Below are 19,544 nucleotides of genomic sequence, written 5' to 3' on the forward strand. Positions count from 1 at the left end.
GATATCTTTCTCTATTGCCGCCTCTTACATCCTTTTTAATCCCATCAATCACAAAATATCTTAGATCTTCTAATCTTCACCATGTATCTCATTCATATGTCTTGTTACCGGGTAAGTAATGTCTCTATTCTTACTTGCATGCAAATGTTGTAAAACCTGTTTGTGGACCTGTACGGTAGTGCTTCCAACACATAGCTTCTGACAGGTACATCTCAAAATACACTACATGATCGCTTTTACAACTGAATGTACCACAAATTCTGTGCACGATTTCCCCCTCTAACACTACTTTTTTCAGACTCGTTGAATTTTTACAGGCTTTACACCTAGTGCATATCTGGAATCCGTCTCCTTTGATCAACCAAGTTCCTCTCTTTAACATTCTCACATCACTTCTGACCAACTTGTCTCACGTAGACACTCCTTTTCTGTTTGTTATTATGGGTCTCCACGGTAATTCATTCCCTATTATAGGCTCACTAGTCATGAGCTGCCAATGTTTGTGGAGAATGGCTCTTATCCTTGAATGTGCTACATTATACGTGGTAATAAACCTATGACTGACCTTTTTAGAGGGTTTTTTAAAAATTAAATCCTTTCTCTTCATGGTCTCTACTTTATTACAAGCATTATTTAATGTCTCCTTTCCATACCCTTTTGCTATCAATCTTTCCACAACTCTTCTCTTCTCCATCGCAAAGTTTTCATGTGTGCTACATAGTCGCTTTGTCCTCAAGAGTTCGCCAAACGGGATACTGTCTACTAGGGGGGTCGGATGGAATCTTGAGGCATGCTAAATACTGTTACCTCTTGTAGGTTTCCTATACACTCCTGTTTCCAGCTACTGTTCCACGACCACCACCCTCACCTTCACATAAAGGAACTCCATGTCATATTCATTCACATTGCTAGTAAATTTCAAATTAAAATCATTGTGATTCAAGTCTGTCACAAATTCGTCCACGCTTTTACCGTCATCCTTCCAGATAACAAAAATATCATCAATGTATCGTAGCCAATGAGTTTTATATGGATGCCATATTTCAAATGGTGGACAGCTTAGTACCTGCTCCTCCCGCCAGCCAATTTGCAAATTCACATAGCTGGGGGTGAAGCAGGTCCCAAACGCTGGTCCTTGTCTCTGTTCAGAAGCCAGCACTTCGTCTTTTTCAGGCCCCTGGGTGGGCCAAGTTCCAAGGGCATTTATATCATTATGCGGAGTGGGCCGGCTGGCTCCCTCCAGCTGTCCTCGGGGACCACTAATTCCTCTGAACCTTTATTATACATGGTGCGGGGGCTGCACACCCCCTCGCTGACCCGGGGACCACCACATCCCCAGGGCAAATAGTAAAAAATAAAAAGGAGGGCCGTATTGGCGCCCCCAAAGCCTAGGTACCACCACCTCCTTGGTGCTATGCACGTTGGAGGGGGCCCTTTGCCCCCCTTGAGGAGCTACTGATGGCCCTGGGGACCGCCACCCCCCACGGCCGGCTCCGGCGATGTCCTGGAATGCCTACCCTGGGACATAGCTGTTTGCTGTGGCTTGGCTGCAGCTTTGACAGCTGTTGGCAAGTCACAGCAAATAAAGTCTACTTTCTGACAGCAGGACCTGTCAGAAAGCAGATATGTGTGCAGGGAACATAGTTGAAAGCTTTGCTTTAGCAATCAGGGAGCTGCTACTTAATGCAGCTCCGTGGTTGCTGGAGCAATGGGACCACAGGAGAGGCCTCAAGGCTCCGCCCACGGCCCCAGATAGCCCATAAAGGGTATGTAATAAAATAAATAGAAAGAATAGTCAGAGTCTGTGGTGGCTGCCTTGAGGCTTCCCCCGCAGTCCCAGATAGCTTGTAAAGGGCACATTATAAAATAAAATAAAATAATCTGCAGGGAGCGTGGGAGAGCCTTTGAGGGCTTCCCCGTGGTCCCAGATAGCTAATAAAGGTATTAAAAAATACATATATTTTTTTTAAATGAATAGCTCAAGGTTGCATTGAGCGTTGAGGGTTCAAGTCCCGCAGGAGTTGTTTCCCTGCCTTGTTTATTTTTGAAGTGCAAATGTTTAAGGCTCTAACTGAAAGGTGATCTTACTGTTTTTAAATGACAAATACATTTTTCTTTTCAAATTGTGCAGAAATTTTAAGTATATCATTCATCAAAGCATAAAAATCTCTCTATCTCTCTCCCTCTCACTCACTCTCTTTCAAACTCTTTCTCCTACTCACACACCCACTCAGACCCTCATATGCCCACTCACAGTCCCACTCAGACCCTCGAGCACCCACTCACAGCCCCAGTCAAACCCTCATGCACCCACTCACAGACTCACTCAGACAGTTACGCACCCACTTACAGACCCTCTCAAACTCTCACACACCCACTCACAGACCCACTGACACTGTCATGCATCCACTCACGGTGGCCAATTGCCATTTAGGCCGTGCGTGGTGATGGTTGGATTAACATATAGTAATGAATATTACTATACTTTAAAACAAAACAGAAATTCACTGAAAAAAGCAATGGTTACAGGGACGTTGTTGTTAGAAAATAGAATTTAAAAAACAATAGAAATGTACTTAAAAATCCAAAGTTACAGGGATGTTAGAGCTAGGCACACATTTTAAACATACCAAACCATAGAAATTCACCATTTATAATTATCTCAAGTACCTATCACTTGTGCCCTAAGGTAAATATAACTTGCGCCCTTGCCATGAACTGCTAATTACCCCTCAAATTACGGCACGCATGACATCTTTGATAACATCCTTGATAATATCATTGTAATATTTGCAGTAAACCTTTTGATGAAAAAACTGTGCATGGTGTGGGGCAGCTCCTGCTAGGTCCCTGGGTGCCCACTCCGGGGACATAGCTGTTTGCTTTTTGCCTAGCTCCAACCAAGCAAAAGCAAACAAAGTCCACTTTCTGCACGGGAGAGCTGTCAAACAGCTCTCCCTTGCAGAAAAGTGAGTTTTCTTCTGTCTTGACTGCACTCAAATATGTCAGTAACACTTTAATCTGCAGTTTCTAAAAACTGTAAATAGCAAGTGTCCTTAACCAACGTAATAGTACTATATTTATCACCCTTAGAAGAATGGTAGGCTGAGTTGGCCTTGCTGTGATTTGAAGCTATGGCCCACAGATCCGTGCATGTCTATGTAGTTTCATTATAAATAAATATAATGACATCTACATTTTTCTTTTTATTGTTACAAAAAGCCAGTTGTTTTTTTTGTACCTTGTATTATTGTCACAATTTTTTTCCCCAAGTTTTTGGGGTAGGTGAACCTGCAATACTCCTGCGAAGAGCCATTGTCAGGCTTTCTTGACACACCATTAAAGTGAATATTTCATGACTTCCTCCTTAGATCCTATGGCTTTATATCACATTTATATGAAAATATTGTGTTAAGCTGCACTATTTGCACCTAATTTCTAAATTTTCTTGGGGGACAGCCCAATACATGACTTTATATGTTATGTTAACAGAGATTTATGAAGTTCATTCATATGGCCTTGAAGCGATGTGATGAAAGAAAGTATGACACAACAAAAGTGGGGAATATACCAAATGATTATTGGTTGTTGTTAGACCTGACAGCCTTAGTGTGGTCACCCCCAACATTTTGCTTGCCTTCCTCCACTTTTTTTACACTGTTTTTGCTGGTTTTAGGATTCTGCACACTTTACCACTGCTAACCAGGGCTAAAGTGCATATGCCCTCTCCCTTAAACATGGTAAATATTGGCATATTTGATCTACTTGTAAGTCCACTGTAAAGTGTCATACGTGTGCTCGGAGCCTTTAGAATGAATGCTACTAGTAGGCCTGCAGCACTAGTTGTGCCACCCACATAAGTAGCCCATTAACCATGTCTCAGGCCTGCCATTGCAAAGCCTGTGTATGCAGTTTCACTGCCACTTCGACTTGGCATTTAAAAGTACTTGCCAAGCCTTAAATTCCCCTTTTTCTACATATAAGTCACCCCTAAGGTAGGCCCTAGGTAACCCATAGGGCAGGGTGCTGTGTAGGTAAAAGGCAGGGCATATACCTGTGTGTTTTATATGTCCTGGTATTGGAAAACTCCCAAATTTGTTTTCCACCGCTGAGAGTCCTGCTTCTTTCATAAGCTAACATTAGGGCTCCCCTCATATACTGTTTGAGTGGTAAATTCTGATCAGAAAGGGGTCAACAGGTCATGTTTAGTATGGCCAGAATGGTAATACCAAATCCTGCTGACTGGTGAGGTTGGATTTTATATTACTATTTCAGAAATGCCACTTTTAGAAAGTGATGATTTCTCTGCACTTGAAATCCATCTGTGCCTTACAGCCTGTATCCAATACACGTCTGGGCTGGGCTGTTTGACAGCTCCCTTGTGCATTTCACCCAAACAACCACAAACGCAGGATGCTCAGTCACACTTGCACACATCTGCATACTAAATGGGTCTTCCTGGGCTGGATACGTGGAGGGGCTTGACACATTTCAAAGGTCAGTGGCCTGCCCTTACACAAAGCACTGCCAAACCTCCTACTGGGACCCTGGTAGACAGATCTGTACTGAAAGGGGAACTTACGCACTTCAAAACCACCCTTTGAAATCACCCCCACTTCAAAGGCACTTTTGGGTATATAAACTGGGTCCCTGACCCTACCAACTCAAACACTTCCTGGGAAAGACACTCTGAACCAGATCCTGCAACTTGCCAAGAGGAACTGCCTGGCTGCCCAGAGGACTCACCTGGACTGCTTTGCTGTGAAGGACTGCTGCCTTGCTGTTGTCCTGCTGCCTTGCTTGCCTCTGACTCTGCTGAGAAGTGCTCTCCAGTGGCTTGGATTGAGCTTGCCTCCTGTTTCCTGAAGTCTTAGGGCCAAAAAAGACTTCATCTTGTCAAAGGAACTCCTTGTGTGGTGAAAATCAACGCATAGCCTGCCGGAATTGACACACAGCCTGCCTAGCAGTGAAAGAATCACTGCATCGCTGACCCGGAATGATGCAGCCCGGCTCACCAAGGGGAGATCGACGCAGTGCCAGCATTGCGACCTGAACTTCGACGCACCACCTACCAGATCAACACACCACTGAGCCGGAACAACGCAGCCCGACTTCCTGCATGAGGAATCGGTGCAGCTCCTGGCATGTGACAGAAACTCCAACGCATCGCCCACTGGATCAATGCAGCACCAGTGATTTCGTCCTGCATGCCCATGATTTCCATGTATCATCCCTGGGCATCAAAATACCCTGCATCACAAGGAGTATTAAAGCCTGCACACCGGAATTCAACGCAAAGCCCTTGCTGCGTGGAAACGTATTGAAACATCGTCTGTGTGCACCCAGAAGTCTGATGCACATCTTCCTCTTTCCATACATTTCCTCCTCTGCGGTCTTCATGCGTGTAATTTTGACGCATACCATGTACTTTGTGCACACAAGAGACATTTGTTGCTTTTCAAAGCTAAAGACTCTTCTTATCATTGGAAATGTGATATTTCAACTTGTACTTATCAAATCTTGATTGTTTTGGCCTTGATGCACTCAGATAAATATCTTATATTTTTCTAAACCTGTGTGGTGTATTTTTGTGGTGTTTTCACTGTGTTATTACATGATTTATTACAGAAATACTTTACACATTGCCTTCTAAGTTAAGCCTGACTGCTCAGTTCCAAGCTACCAGAGGGTGGGCACAGGATCATTTGGATTGTGTGTGACTTACCCTGACTAGGATTGTGGTCCCTTCTTGGACCAGGATGTATACCTCTGCCAACTAGAGACCACATTTCTAACAGTTGTCAGTTAAATAAATTAATTGCATTTTAAACAAAGTAAGAGTAGTTTCAGCTGTGGCAGTTCTGAATATCTGTTCAGAGAAACTGTGCAGTCCACTCCAATTTAGTTTCACATTGATTAATACTAGAGGTTTGCTTTTATGCAATCATGTCAGATTTCAGCAAATTTACTTAATATTTTGTGTTATTATGTGAAATGCAAATCAGTCATTTTGCACTGTATTTTAGTGTGAAATGCACCCTCAATTACATTTTTGATCCAAGACTGCATTTTGCTGTAAAAAACGTTTTAAAAAAAAACCAAAAGCACTGTGAACAACAGCTTCTCGCATTCTGTTGTTTTCATGCATGAGCAGTACATTTTGACAGCAAATTGCATGTTCACTGTAAGCTTTTACCAGAAAAGGCACACAACTACACAAAGTGTCATAATGGAGTAATTTCAAGTATTTTGTGCAAATCGAGTTTCCCAAAATTATGCAAAGTAAGCCAACTTAGTTGAAATTTCACCCCAGGCTAAATTAACCCTAAATCTAATAATCCTAATGGTTTATTTCTCAGTAAAGGTCTGGAAAATGTTAACAGTTGTAGGTGCAATAATACACTGTTAGAGGGAAGTGGACCCTTGCGGGAGGAAAGAGGGATGAAAGGGCCCACCAGATGTTTTGTCCTGGGTTCCCACAAAAACTAACATCTGCCAGCCATCTGCTATTTGTTAGCATACTTTGTGTTAAACCAATAGGTGTAGTAATTGCTTCAAACACCTCTTGGTGCAGTGAAAAACTGAGCAGCAATGTGTAGGTCACACTCACTCTTTCTGACTCCTGTGGTTCTAAGGTTCGATCCACTACAGCATCTCTAAGAGAACAGATCCCTAACCATGACCATTGAAATGCGTGAGAATAGTTATACAGCCCACTGAGAACACAATCTCCTGGCGCACACCACAGTGTCACACAGGTTCAGAAGCATCACTGAGACCTAGACTTGGTGATTGGTACCAACACACTCAAATAAGTTAGAATGGGTGGCGAAAGCAGGCAATCCATGGTTATCGGTCACCACTATTGCACCAGAGTGCCCTCATCAAGAACCACCCTTGTGGTCCACCACAGTAGCAAACCAGGCACACAATAGCATGAGGCCCACTTTAGCAGAATCTTGAACTTCTGTGGCACAGAGAGGGGTCACACGAGTGAGATAATGAACTCAATCTTTCACAGCAGCTTGTAGCATGAAAGCAAAATGCCTCTGCTCTAAGAGAAACAGAGCAGTGAGATCTTAATTTAACAGTATCTTCTTCAACTGAAGGACTTCAGCAGCGATAGCTATCCATTTTCCCAGAAGTTCCTTCCCTCCCCCTGAGAAATCTAGCCATTTTAACTTTTTCCATAAGTGTCTTCCGAATTAATATACGATTCTAATCGTGAAAGCTTCACCTATAAGTACTGTCACAGTAGCATTTTGTCCCAGGTAGTATTGTCTTCCTCCGGCAGTGCCTTCTTGATGTTAGAGGCGCCTTGCAGTGTGAGTTTTTCTTCCAAGTCTTCATTGTGGCCTTCCTCCAGCAATGCCTTTTCAGTACTTCAGTATACCAGGTAGGACCCCAAGTACTATCAGCTTTCCCCAGTAGTTTGGTGGCTGAAGACATATGAAATGTATTTTGCTAACTATTACAATTTGGCACATGTTTAGGCTGGTTTATACCGACATTTGGATGTGTATGCACTAATGTATCAAGGTTGTCCCTGTGCTCTCAGAATTTTAGTGATCTTATGCCTATGGCTCACGTAATAAATACTTTGGCCCGTATTTATACTTTTTGACGCTAAACTGCGCTAACGCAGTTTAGCGTCAAAAAGTTTTGCGCCGGCTAACGCCATTCTGAAGCGCCATGCGGGCGCCGTATTTATTGAATGGCGTTAGCCGGCGCTAGCAGACCGGCGCTGCCTGGTGTGCGTGGAAAAAAAACACGTACACCAGGCAGCGCCGGCGTTGGGGAAAATGGCGTTAGGGCGTCTTAAAATGGTGCAAGTCAGGTTGACGCCAAAAAATCGCCTCCACCCGATTTGCGCCATTTTTAACGACGCCCAGACGCCATTTACATGACTCCTGTCTTAGTAAAGACAGGAGTCATGCCCCCTTGCCCAATGGCCATGCCCAGGGGACTTATGTTCCCTGGGCATGGTCATTGGGCATTGAGGCATGTAGGGGGGCACAAATCAGGCCCCCCTATGCCAAAAAAAAATTAAATAAAAATAAAAAATTATACTTACCTGAACTTACCTGAATGTCCCTGGGATGGGTCCCTTCATCCTTGGGTGTCCTCCTGGGGTGGGCAAGGGTGGCCCCTGGGGGCATGGGAGGGCAGCTGTGGGCTCATTTTGAGCCCACAGGTCCCTTAACGCCTGCCCTGACCCAGGCGCTAAAATCCGGCGCAAATGCAGGGTTTTTTGCCCCGCCCACTCCCGGGTGTGATTTTTGCCCGGGAGTATAAATACGACGCATTTGCGTCGCAGTCATTTTTTTAGACGGGAACGCCTACCTTGCATCTCATTAACGCAAGGAAGGCGTTCACGCAAAAAATGACGCTCTTTCCTCATACTTTGGCGCTAGACGCGTCTAACGCCAAAGTATAAATATGGCGTTAGTTTTGCGCCGAATTTGCGTCGAAAAAAATGACGCAAATTCGGCGCAAACGGAGTATAAATATGCCCCTTTGTGCATTTCGAGTTTGTGCGGGTCGTTGCATATAACTTTCCATAGGTCAGAATTGCTACCCATGACAGACAGGCCCTTCCTACCGACACCTGAGAGGCCTCTGAGATGTTTCCGAGGGTGATGGGGATGGGGGCTTTCCCGAAACCAGGTAGGTTTTAAGGGAGAAGGTAACAGCTGGATGAGGGTATCCTCCCAGGACCTGGAGCCCGTAGCCCCTCTACACCGCGTGAGGATTGTGGGGCCCTGTGTTACGCTCCTGTTCTCACCTCCTGCCCCCTTAAGGTATACATTGTGATCAGCCTCTGAAAAGCGCTCTTTGGTTTAAGCAAGAGCCTTTCCCCCATGCTGCACCGCCCGCTGCATCCACTTTGTCAACTGACTCATCTTTGTTTCACTAACAAGTTGCGTTGAATGCTAGAAGCACTGAAGACAAGTGGGCTTTTAAGAGCAGTCAAAAAAGAATCGAGCTTCATTACACTGTGTGAGGCGGAGATGGGAAAGCCATTAGATTAACCTCGCTTGACAGGTCAGGCTCAGCAAATATTCTTAAAAATAACTTCTCCAGTAATTTATGACCTTTTGGAAACATAATCAATAGTGTTAAGAGGAGAAGCAGCCAGACAGGCCTCCTTCTGAGAGGAACTTTCTTGTCTTTGTGATGTTTGCATTCTGTCTGCTAGCACGCAGCAAGCCTGACTGTCGGCGTTATCACAGCCGTCTTCGTCCCATTAGATCAGGAGACTTCGTTTTTTTATTGTCAATTCGCCGTCTCCTCTGTTGCGTCGTATAGTATCCGATTCCAGCGTTTGCCGCGCTTTGAAATAGTATGACACAATCTCCAGAAACCGCCTTGCTTTTCTGTGTATTTACTGTCAGCAAAATTCAGTTTCTTGATTTTGGCTGAGGTGACGGTACCATTTGGAAAATGTTTAAAAACAAAACTCAACGACAAAAAAATGTTAACTGAACAGGAGGCGCTGTTGTTGTGAAATATGCGCGCTTTTAATCTATCTTTAAGCGTCTCACTTCCTTTTGGGTGAGTCATGTGCAAGCGCCGTGTTTTTGAAGCTGTCAACAAATGTTAAACAATCACTGGCAAAGTCAAATGGTCTGGTGGTAGCTGCTGACCCTTTCCTTTTACCAGTGCTTGTTTGTGAATAGTTTTATTTGAAGACACTGTTAACGCTAGATTTTTACTAATGTATTCTGAGTGTTGAATTTGCATAGAAAATGAGTTAACGTAGATAAATAATGTATATTTGAAATTGTGCCTACTTGAGTGACGGTCAATATTCACGAAGTCTACTTATTAATAGCTTATAAATATAACATATTGAGCTCATTGTAGTAGTATGTCGTATTAAAGGTCATGTATTATGTATATGCTTTATTAATCATAGGCCTTACTTTAGCAAGGTATTGGGTCTATTTGCATGGCCTTATGTCAAGCTGCATTTCTTAGGTGAACTATAAAATGGCTACTTAGAGAATTAAATTGTGATTTTCCACTGCACTGACCGAATGTTAGTAACTTGAAATTCTTTCCCATGAGAACTGCTTGCTAGAATATGCTGTACGAGCTAGGGATACATTAAATAACTGAGTGTGTGTAAAGACGACCTTCCCAGGCGAAGACAATGGATGCACTGGCTGGAGTATAAACGGATACAAATTAGTTACCTGACGGGTCCAACGACGGGAACAGGAGAGGAGCCAATCATCGACATGTGAACCATGTACTAGTAAATTCTTCGATTTGGAGTTCTACTTTCATTGGACAAACGCACGATTATTTGACCAACAGCAACGTGGGAAGTAGTTTAAGAAATCTAACTTAACCAGGCTACACCAAGAGGTGATACGCCATTATTTTCTTGACCATCCCGAGAGGAGACGTGCTTAACTTTTCTTAATTTAGCTGCCTAGAAGCTACATTCTGTATATCTGTTGTTGAGATATTACTATCTTGAACTTTAATGCTGAATTTCGATGCCTTACCGACCGAACCGATTTCCAGTTGACGAAGACTGTCATAGCTAGCTGAACCATACCGATGCAAGGTATAAGGCGATGTTACTAATTGTTATGTTTATTTGCTTCTGTCCCTAGGTACCAACTGCTAATTTTGATAGAGCCATAGTTAGATGTTTTAGAAAATTATGTTGACAAAATTGTTTTGCATGAAGACCAAACATGCTATTCTGAACTGAAAGTTAGCCAGGGTACTCACTGATGATGCTCGCTACATGTAATAACATTTGATGTCTTTTCTTTGCTGAATCTAAATGTATGCCATTTTGTTTGTGCAGTTATTCTTGCTATTGATTTGTACTGTAACCTTAGAATGTGTAGTGGTCCAAGCTTTGATTACATAGCAATTCTTTAGGAGACTTGGGCAGCTAGTATTGTTTCTCTATGCTTACCATTTGATTTTGAGACTAAGTTACATGATATTAGCGTTGTTAATATAGGGAAATAAACATTCTAACTTTTACTTAAAGGTGTGGTTATTCATCACTGAAAGGTCATGGTGTGTGGAAATTACTGACTCTTATGATTGTCGATGCTATTGATTGTTATTAATTTGTATTGGTACTGAGTCTTATGATGACAACTACTGTAAGCACAGATAAAAGATTCATTGACCTAAAAACGCTTCCCCTTATAAATTAATGCCAACTAACCAAAGAAGGTCAGACGAGCTAAAGATGCTAGAGATGGTAACAAAGTTCGATGGCTAGTCTTCCTGGCATTCTAGAGTTCCCGGCATTCTAGTGACATTATGAATGAAGTATGTTTTGCGCTTGCACAGCTCATGCAAATCACACTTAAATTGTGATGCTTGTGAGGGTTTATTGAGCTTGCGTACTCCAAATGAAGCTGTAGAAGGAGTGTGCGTACTCCGAAGTGTGATAGTAGGGAAGTTGTCAAACTTCACATGTGTGTGGCGCTTTGTGCTCAAAAATTGTCTACGTGGTTGTTGGTATACCAAACCTGCTTGGTCTAAGACACCGGAGTACATTGAAAAGTGTACGAGACACTTGTTTTTTGTTGTAATTTGTCTGCTTTAATAGATCAATCGGGCATGGTCGACAAGTCAGAGCATGAGTCGAAGTGAGGGAAAGAATTTTCGACTGAGATCTGGCGAGTTCTGTGTGCACCAGGACATACCCACTGATCAGGTGAGAGTAAAATTTACGGGTCAAATTTTGCTTTCAAATCAGTGAAACTGAGAAAGAAAGAGACACAGGACAGCGAGAGAGAAGGAAGGAAAGATACCAGAAAGACAGACAGAAGCACTTCTGAGAATATGGAGCGGAGATCAAAGGAGTCAGGGAGCTCTTTTACACTTGAAGAAGAGTCAGATGACAATGAGTTTATGTTACAGTTGTTGAGTAATCATCCCTCACCATATGCAGCATAAGAGAGCGGTTCGAACACTAGTGTAAACCCTTCAGCATCAACGCCGGTTAACATGATGATGAGTCCAGTACAGATTATCCGAGCATGATACAGAGCCCAATGCAGAGCAGCCTTAGCCTGCCTACTACTCAGGTAGCACAAAACCAGATGCCCCAGCCAAAATTCCAGAAAATTTACCCTGATGTACCCATTGTGGAAAATGCCACAAACCTAATAGTGTCAATAGGACAGGTTTTCCCAAAATCAACATTGGTTCAGGCAGAACAGACTCCACTCTTACTGCCTTAAGTGCAGCCACAAGTATTGCCAATGTACACTCCTATAACAGGGACACAGACAAATATGTCTGTACTGATGAGCCAGAATATGGGAATTTTGCACCACAGACCCTGAATGTCAGACCAAGCCCAGACACTGTGGGGGTTATTACAACTTTGGAGGAGGTGTTAATCCGTCCCAAAAGTGACGGTAAAGTGACGGATATACCTCCAGCCGTATTACGAGTTCATTATATCCTATGGAACTCGTCATACGGCTGGTGGTATATCCGTCACTTTACCGTCACTTTTGGGACGGATTAACACCTCCTCCAAAGTTGTAATAACCCCCTGTATCTGTATCTGTCACCATTGGCCCAGTTGTACCTTTGTTTGCCCAGGAGAATAACTTTACAAGTGGACAGGGAGTCCAGAGTCAGAATTTAATTAAGGGAGGACTAATTGAGAATATCTGAATATTCTCTCCTGTGGGACAGACCTTTGAAGGAACCAGATCATTGCTAGACCTTAGTCCATTCGGAGTTCCTCCAGACACTGTAACAGGGTCGAACGTCAGTCATTGCCTGAAATTACTGACACCGCAGCCTCCAAATCAAGTTGTGCAGCTGTTGCCTAATACTCAGCCCAACAACATTTCGCTGCAAGGTTTGACTGCCCAGCAACTGGCTAAATGGTTAGACAAGCTGAATACCCCACAGAGTGCTCCTGGGGGAAAAGAGTACTTGAACTATACTAGACTGGGAATGAAAGCGGGTGAGCTCATTGAAGGAACTATGGGTGTGAACAGACTTGAATCCTACAGTGAAGCAGGATTAAGATATTTGTGCCCAAAAATTACGAGGGAAGTGAGCAATGTACATCAAAATCTAGTGGATTTGACAGAGAAGTACAGCATAGAACTATAGAAAACAAAACATTTGAAGAGGAGTTACAGGTTAGATTTTGACACAAAATATTTTGAACACATGAGATCTGCAGGAATGAAGGCACACCTTAGAGAGAGCTTGTGGCAGGCGGCGGAACGGTATAAAGGCAACGGAGAGCGGTTATGGTGATCAATTAAGTGATTTATTTATGAGGTTTGTCTTTTCTTTTGTTTACAGGGTTCTTAAGGTCTCTGGATGGCTTCTTCTAATCTTCTAATTAGGGTCTTATTCTTCTTTCTTCTTTGTCTCTTAGGTTGGTGGCTCCTATGTCTCCCGTATGGCTCCAGCGGATTTACCGGGAAAAGAAGGAGAACGCTAAGGTAAGTGGTGAATTACATCTGGGTTTGGGTTTTTACAAAACTAAAGGGGAAGGGGAGAAAGGGTAGGGTTGTGCTGGTAGCGTGTTGGGGCAGCGTAAATAGTATCCTTAAAGTGCACGTGTTATGTGACCCCCTGTGCCTAGGTACGCCCTTTACAATGGCCTTTCCCAGCCTGCCCTTACTCCTCCCCAGGTCCCTTCCCCAGTGCCCTTTTAAGCTGTGTACTTTCTCTTGTGCCCCACAAGGACCGTACCTTTGCAAGCCACGACCCTCCTGGGTCGTGGCTGGCTCCTGGGCGTTCTGTCTCCTGCGCTCCTCCGTCAACACTCTCCTTCTCCTCAGGCTCATCTCTGGTCAGGGTCTCCTCTACAGCGGTAAGCTCCTCTGCAAGGGTTGGTTTTTTCGGCATCTCTCCACTCGCTCCTTTTCTCTCCTTGTCTCTGCGTCCACTCTCCTCTTTCACCACCGCGGCCCGGAAGCCCTCTGGCGTTACCCCGGCAACCGGAAAACGCTGTCCTCGTTCTGGGAGCGTTCCCACGGAAACGTGGGAACGCGGAAGTGACGTGTCGGGACTACCCGACACGTCGGTGTCTGCCATTGCTGAGGATGTGTTCGGGTCTACCCATTCACAGAGCTACTCCAAAAAGTCCAGACATGGGGAGCATTAAACAAGTGGGAGAGCAGGTGGGTGAAAAAGAGATATAAAAGGAAAAAGGATTCTGCGAATCTTAATGCAAATGCGCAGCAGGGTAAAGATCCGGTGAAAATTTTACCAATGAGAGAGATTCCGGGAGGAATTTTGTTCACGTCCCTTGGAGCAGAAGTGACATTCTATCCTTTTCAAATGATTATCCCAGGTTGAGAGAGAAACCAGTAGAATGGTACCAGCAGACAGACAGGTTCATGAAACTTACAAAATGCCTGTGGGAGGACTTGAAGATTCTATTAGAGATAGTAGTTCCAGCTGATTTATGGATGGAGTGCAAGAGGAATGTAGATTGGCCGACAGAAGAACCAGAAAGAGATCCGACTATAGGTGCACCATCTCCAGAGGTAATGAAATACTACTACAAAGTGATTGAATTTTTGAAAATAAGAATTTCACCCCAAAACATTGACTGGCAGAGAATAGGCAGGACAGCTCAGGAAGCGAAAGAGCCAATGCATGCATTTTATGAAAGATTGTTGCAGGCGTTTAAGAATTACAGTGGTACAGAAACAATTGAGCCGAAAGACATGATTCACTTTGTGTTTAGATTTGTGGAAAGATTCAGACCTGAAATTATCTGGATGATTAAAAATCATTTGAGTTGCTGGGAAGCAAAACCGATTGGTGAGGTATTGCAGTACGCAAAGTACTGTAGTGACAAGATTAAGTTGAAGCAGAGAAAGTTGAAAGCAAAGGCGATGGTGATGCAGATTAGAGAGGCACAAATAGGGATGCAGGGATATGTGGTTTTTCAAAATCAGATGAGAGGTAAAACGGAAACTGTAGTCCCGATTTAAGTACTATAGTGGTCAAGAATGATGTGCAGGGAATGAAGAGATTGTTGCCTTGACACGCTTCCGGAGCATTCGGACATTGGAAGCAGGAGTGTCCAATGATGGCACAGGAAGGTGTTGTTCAGCAAACAAGTGACATCAGTTTGTCCCAAAATATGAGAGGACCGAGAACGAGAGGTCATAATCCAAATTTCCAAAATAATGTGAATCAGATGCAAATGTTCAGCCCATGCAGCAAGTGCAAATGCCACGTGTGCAGATGGCACAGTCGCAGCAAATACAACAGCAGGTTCAAATACTATCTAGACAGCAAATCCAAATACCTCAAGCCCCAGTGGAACAGCAGCAGGTGATGCTTCCTCAACAGGTCAGAGGTCTCACCAGAGAAAAAACACAGTACACCAATTCCCGTTACACAGTGAGAATGGAATAAACGATGATTGGGTGAGCGAGTGTTCAGATGATGAGGAATGTGTGCTTGCAGCTCCCTTGACGGTAGAGAAAAGTAATGGGTCATAAAGTTTCTTTCTTGGTTGATGCAGGAGTTACACGCTCTACAATGATAACTGCAGAAGTTTCAAACCTACCCCTTTCTGGAAAAACTGTCAAGGTTGTAGGAGTAGAGAATCATTATTTGACCAACCCAATTACAGAACCAGTTCAGGTAAAATTGGCAACTTTGAAGGATTACATAAATTCGTAGTCTGTGACTCAAATCCAGTATCCGTATTAGGAAGAAACTTGCTGTGTAAAACAAGATGCTCGATTACTTGCTCAAACGATGGATTTGAGATACAGACGAACAGTGATGATTTTTTTTTCCCACAAATTTGTTTATTGGTATTTTCATCTTAACTTTGCTTCATGTTTCTACATTTGTTTACCCTTCATACAATATAACATGTGTTCTTAAATCGTTACATAGCTAGCATTGTATACATTATGCATTGCTGCAACATATCACTTGATATACATTTGCAGTTGTTCAGCCATACATTTCCGTTGTTATGACATCCAGAGTTATCGTACCATGTTGTACCTGTTACTTGTTGTGTTTTAACTTTGTCAACCCTTCATAGATTTGCAGGAGTGAGAGCCCCATAGTGTATCTGATGTTTATCAGCGTGCTCGTATAGTGTATGTTGATTTAACGTTATTTCTAGTATGTGTGTTCAATTGGAGTAGTCTGATTAGGTACAAAGAGGAGAAAAGGAAGGGGATCATGAGCTGTGTATAAATGCTAATTTGAGAGTAAGGAGGAAGGGGCAGAACAATAAGGGAGAAAAAGATTAACTTTCAACAATTGCTGGCAATGGACACTTATGTAGAATACACTTATGTGATTATTTCCAGACGGAGTGGGATTACATTGTTGCAGGACAGTTTATTAGTAGGAGGGTTGGGTCAGGTGTCAGATTAAGCAGGCATTGTCATTTCTAATTCCAGTGTTAGGGTATTTCTGGCTAACTTTACTTATTCAGTTCCCCCATGCATTGTGTTTTCTTGTCAGAGGGACGTCTACCTGCATTACTCCACTCCCTCTTCTGATGGGTGCATTCCCTCATCACGCAGCCACAGTAACATTCCCTCCCAGCTAGCAGACAATGGAAACTGTCTCAACCCCAAAACCTCTTCCTGCGCCAGTGCTGTGCCTTCACCTCCCGCCCACACCTTGAGAGATCGTTTCCAGGCCTGTGTCGGTGGCGGGTCAGGTGATTTCCATCTGCGGGTCACTAATCGCTTTGCTACTATAAGTCCCAGGTCTGCGAAGCGTACTTCTGCTCTATGTTGCTTGCTTCTGGGAAATAAACCTAATATGCACGCTTCCCACGTAAAGGGTATTTGTAGTGCTATACAGTCGGATAGGCTTTCCTTTACTGCTCTCCAGTAGGAGCCCAAGGTAGGACAGGACCAGAGCATGTGTAGCAGGTCTGCTCCGATTTCCTGGCATCTAGGGCAGGCTGCATCTGTGCGAGCAAAGTATCTATTCACTCAAGTCGGTGTGAGGTATGCTCTATTAACTATGTAGTATTGGATTAAGCGGAATCGGGAATTGCGAGGCACGTTAAGGTTGCCTGAAAGGGCAGCTTTCCATCGTGGTATTGTGATTGACTCGCCTGAGTCTGTTTCCCATGCTATACGTAGCGCCAGTGGCGTAGCGTGGGTTGTCAGCACCCGGGGCAAGGCAAGTAATTTGCGCCCCCTAACCCGTGGATTTTAGCACTCGCGAGTGCGAGCGCGCCCCCCCCAGATGTTGCGCCTGGTGCGGCCGGCCCCCCCTGCACCCCCCACGCTACGCCACTGCGTAGCGCTTCGTTGTCAAGAGCGGTTTGGGATCTCAAAGCATCTGCTAGTCAGCTAATTAAGTGATGCCCTCGGCCCACCACCTGTAAGTATTGAATCAATAAGTGAGTGGGAGGGGCCACAGAGATGTCGCCCCATTTGGTTCTCATTGCCTCTATCAGGGAGCGATGCAATAAGAATTGGCCTGGTGGTAGCCCCATTTCTTGAAGCCTGGCAAAGGGGAGCAGTTGGGAGTCTCCGTATAGGTCTCACAGTGAGTGGCTGAAAGATGGCCTTCTCGCTCAGCTGTCTTATAGAGTTCAAGTAATTTGGGCGCCAGCTGCACCGCGAAGGCTTTATAAAAGTCGACTGGGAGTCCGTCTGGGCCTGGTGTTTTGCCAGATGCGAGCTCGCGGATACTAAATCGAATTTCTTCGAGGTCTAGGGGCGCTTCAAGGGCTTCGGCTTGTTCATACTCTATGTGTGGTAGTACTACTCCGGTGAGGAATTCTAAGCTGGAGTTGTTGTCAGAGGTTGCCCTCGAGGCATAAAGTGCCTCGTAGAGCCTTGCAAATTCAGTTTGTATCTCCTGTGGCGTGTATAGTAGTTCCCCTGTTTGTAAAAAGATTTCCAATATTGGTTTCCTCTCGTAGTCCTGTCGAGTCAGCCAGGCCAGGAGCTTGCCTGCCTTATCAGCAGATGTGTGAGTTCCTGCAGAATGTGCGGAGTAATTCAAACAACGCAGACGCTCTAGTAGTGATAGATGTTCAGCGCACATTGCTGGCAAACTCGAGTGATCAGGCTGGTTGTTGGTTGCTTCCCTCTCTGTTTGCAATAGATCCCGCTCTATTTTGGTCAGTTCCCGTTCAACAGAGCGGCGCAGGCTGCATTGAGTGCCCAGACCTTGTCCTTGTATAAAGACCTTAAATGCGTCCCATTCTATCAAACCCGACGAGGCCGTGCCGTCATTTTGTTAAAAAAATTCTGGGATTTCAACGCTTAACGATGCTCAGAAAGCGGAATCCTCCAGCAACTCCGGCCTCAACCTCCATGTAGGAATAGCCGCGCGGGAGGAACCCCAGCACAAACGTGCAATTGGGGGATTATGATCAGAGTGTGTGCGCCCTAGATATTCCAAATCCACCACTATCATGGCGAGATTCATGGTGCAGAATATTCTGTCTAGGCGTATGTGCAGGGAGTGTGTTGCAGAGTAAAAGGAGCAAACCCTGTCCATCTTATGTCACTCTCTCCACACATCTACCAGTTGCCATTGTTGGGTCCAGTTCACCAGGTCCTTTGAGGCCGCTACCACTGGCGATGTAGGCAGCCGTGGTAGGAGCGGTCCATTGTCACATCAATTACACTATTATAGTCCCCTCCGAGAAGCCATGGAAGGCCACTCCAACCCGCCAGTTGGCGGGAAAGCCCGTGAAGGAAAGTGGTTTGGTCTGTGTTTGGGGCGTATATTGATCCCAGTACAACCATATGACCTGCTAATTTTCCTCTAACTAGCACAAATCTGCCCTGTGGGTCTACGATCTGCTCCTGAACCTTAAAGGGGGTGCCAGCTCTAATCCAAATTAGCGCACCTTTAGCGTATGCTGAGTGCCCTGTCGCATATAATTGTCCTCTCCAGCCCCGGCGCAGTCGGGGGATCTCGGGGCTCGTTATGTGTGTCTCCTGTAGGAGAGCTATGTGAACAGAGTGACGTTTGAGATAGGAGTAAATAGCGTATCGCCATTTGGGGGCGTGGATACCTCTCACGTTCCAGGTGATTGTTGTGTATGTGGCCATACTGGAAATTCTGGACTGTCTGATATAACTCCCTGCCCTGTCCCTTCGAGTCAGAACTCGTCATTATTTTCCCTATTTCCACCGGGTGTAAAGGATTCAGTGAGTGTCGGCTGGCAAGACCAAAACATAACTAATGCCATTGGAGCAGATAGACAACAGGTCACTGCCCAAACTAACCAACAGAAACGACAATGTGTCAACACACACTTGAACATTATTTGTCTCCACTAGTAGGAGCTTGGGGGTAGGTCAATATTAGACCAAAAAGAGGAGAGGGGGGATTGTCTCAGACGTGCACCTTATCTGGTCCGGATGTGGCAGATAAAAGTGAGAAGATAGTGGGTATGTAAGGGGGGGCTCCCCATCCCCCGGGTCTAGTGTCCAGGGGCCGAAGGCCAGGGACTCGACGCTTATATTACTGGTTATTGGCTATTGTGTGTGTTCAGGGAGTAGGTCAAATGTCTCACATCTCTTAGATTACGCCAGTACGAGTAT

This window comes from Pleurodeles waltl, chromosome 2_2, assembly GCF_031143425.1.
Source record: "Pleurodeles waltl isolate 20211129_DDA chromosome 2_2, aPleWal1.hap1.20221129, whole genome shotgun sequence".
NCBI lineage: Eukaryota > Metazoa > Chordata > Amphibia > Caudata > Salamandridae > Pleurodeles > Pleurodeles waltl.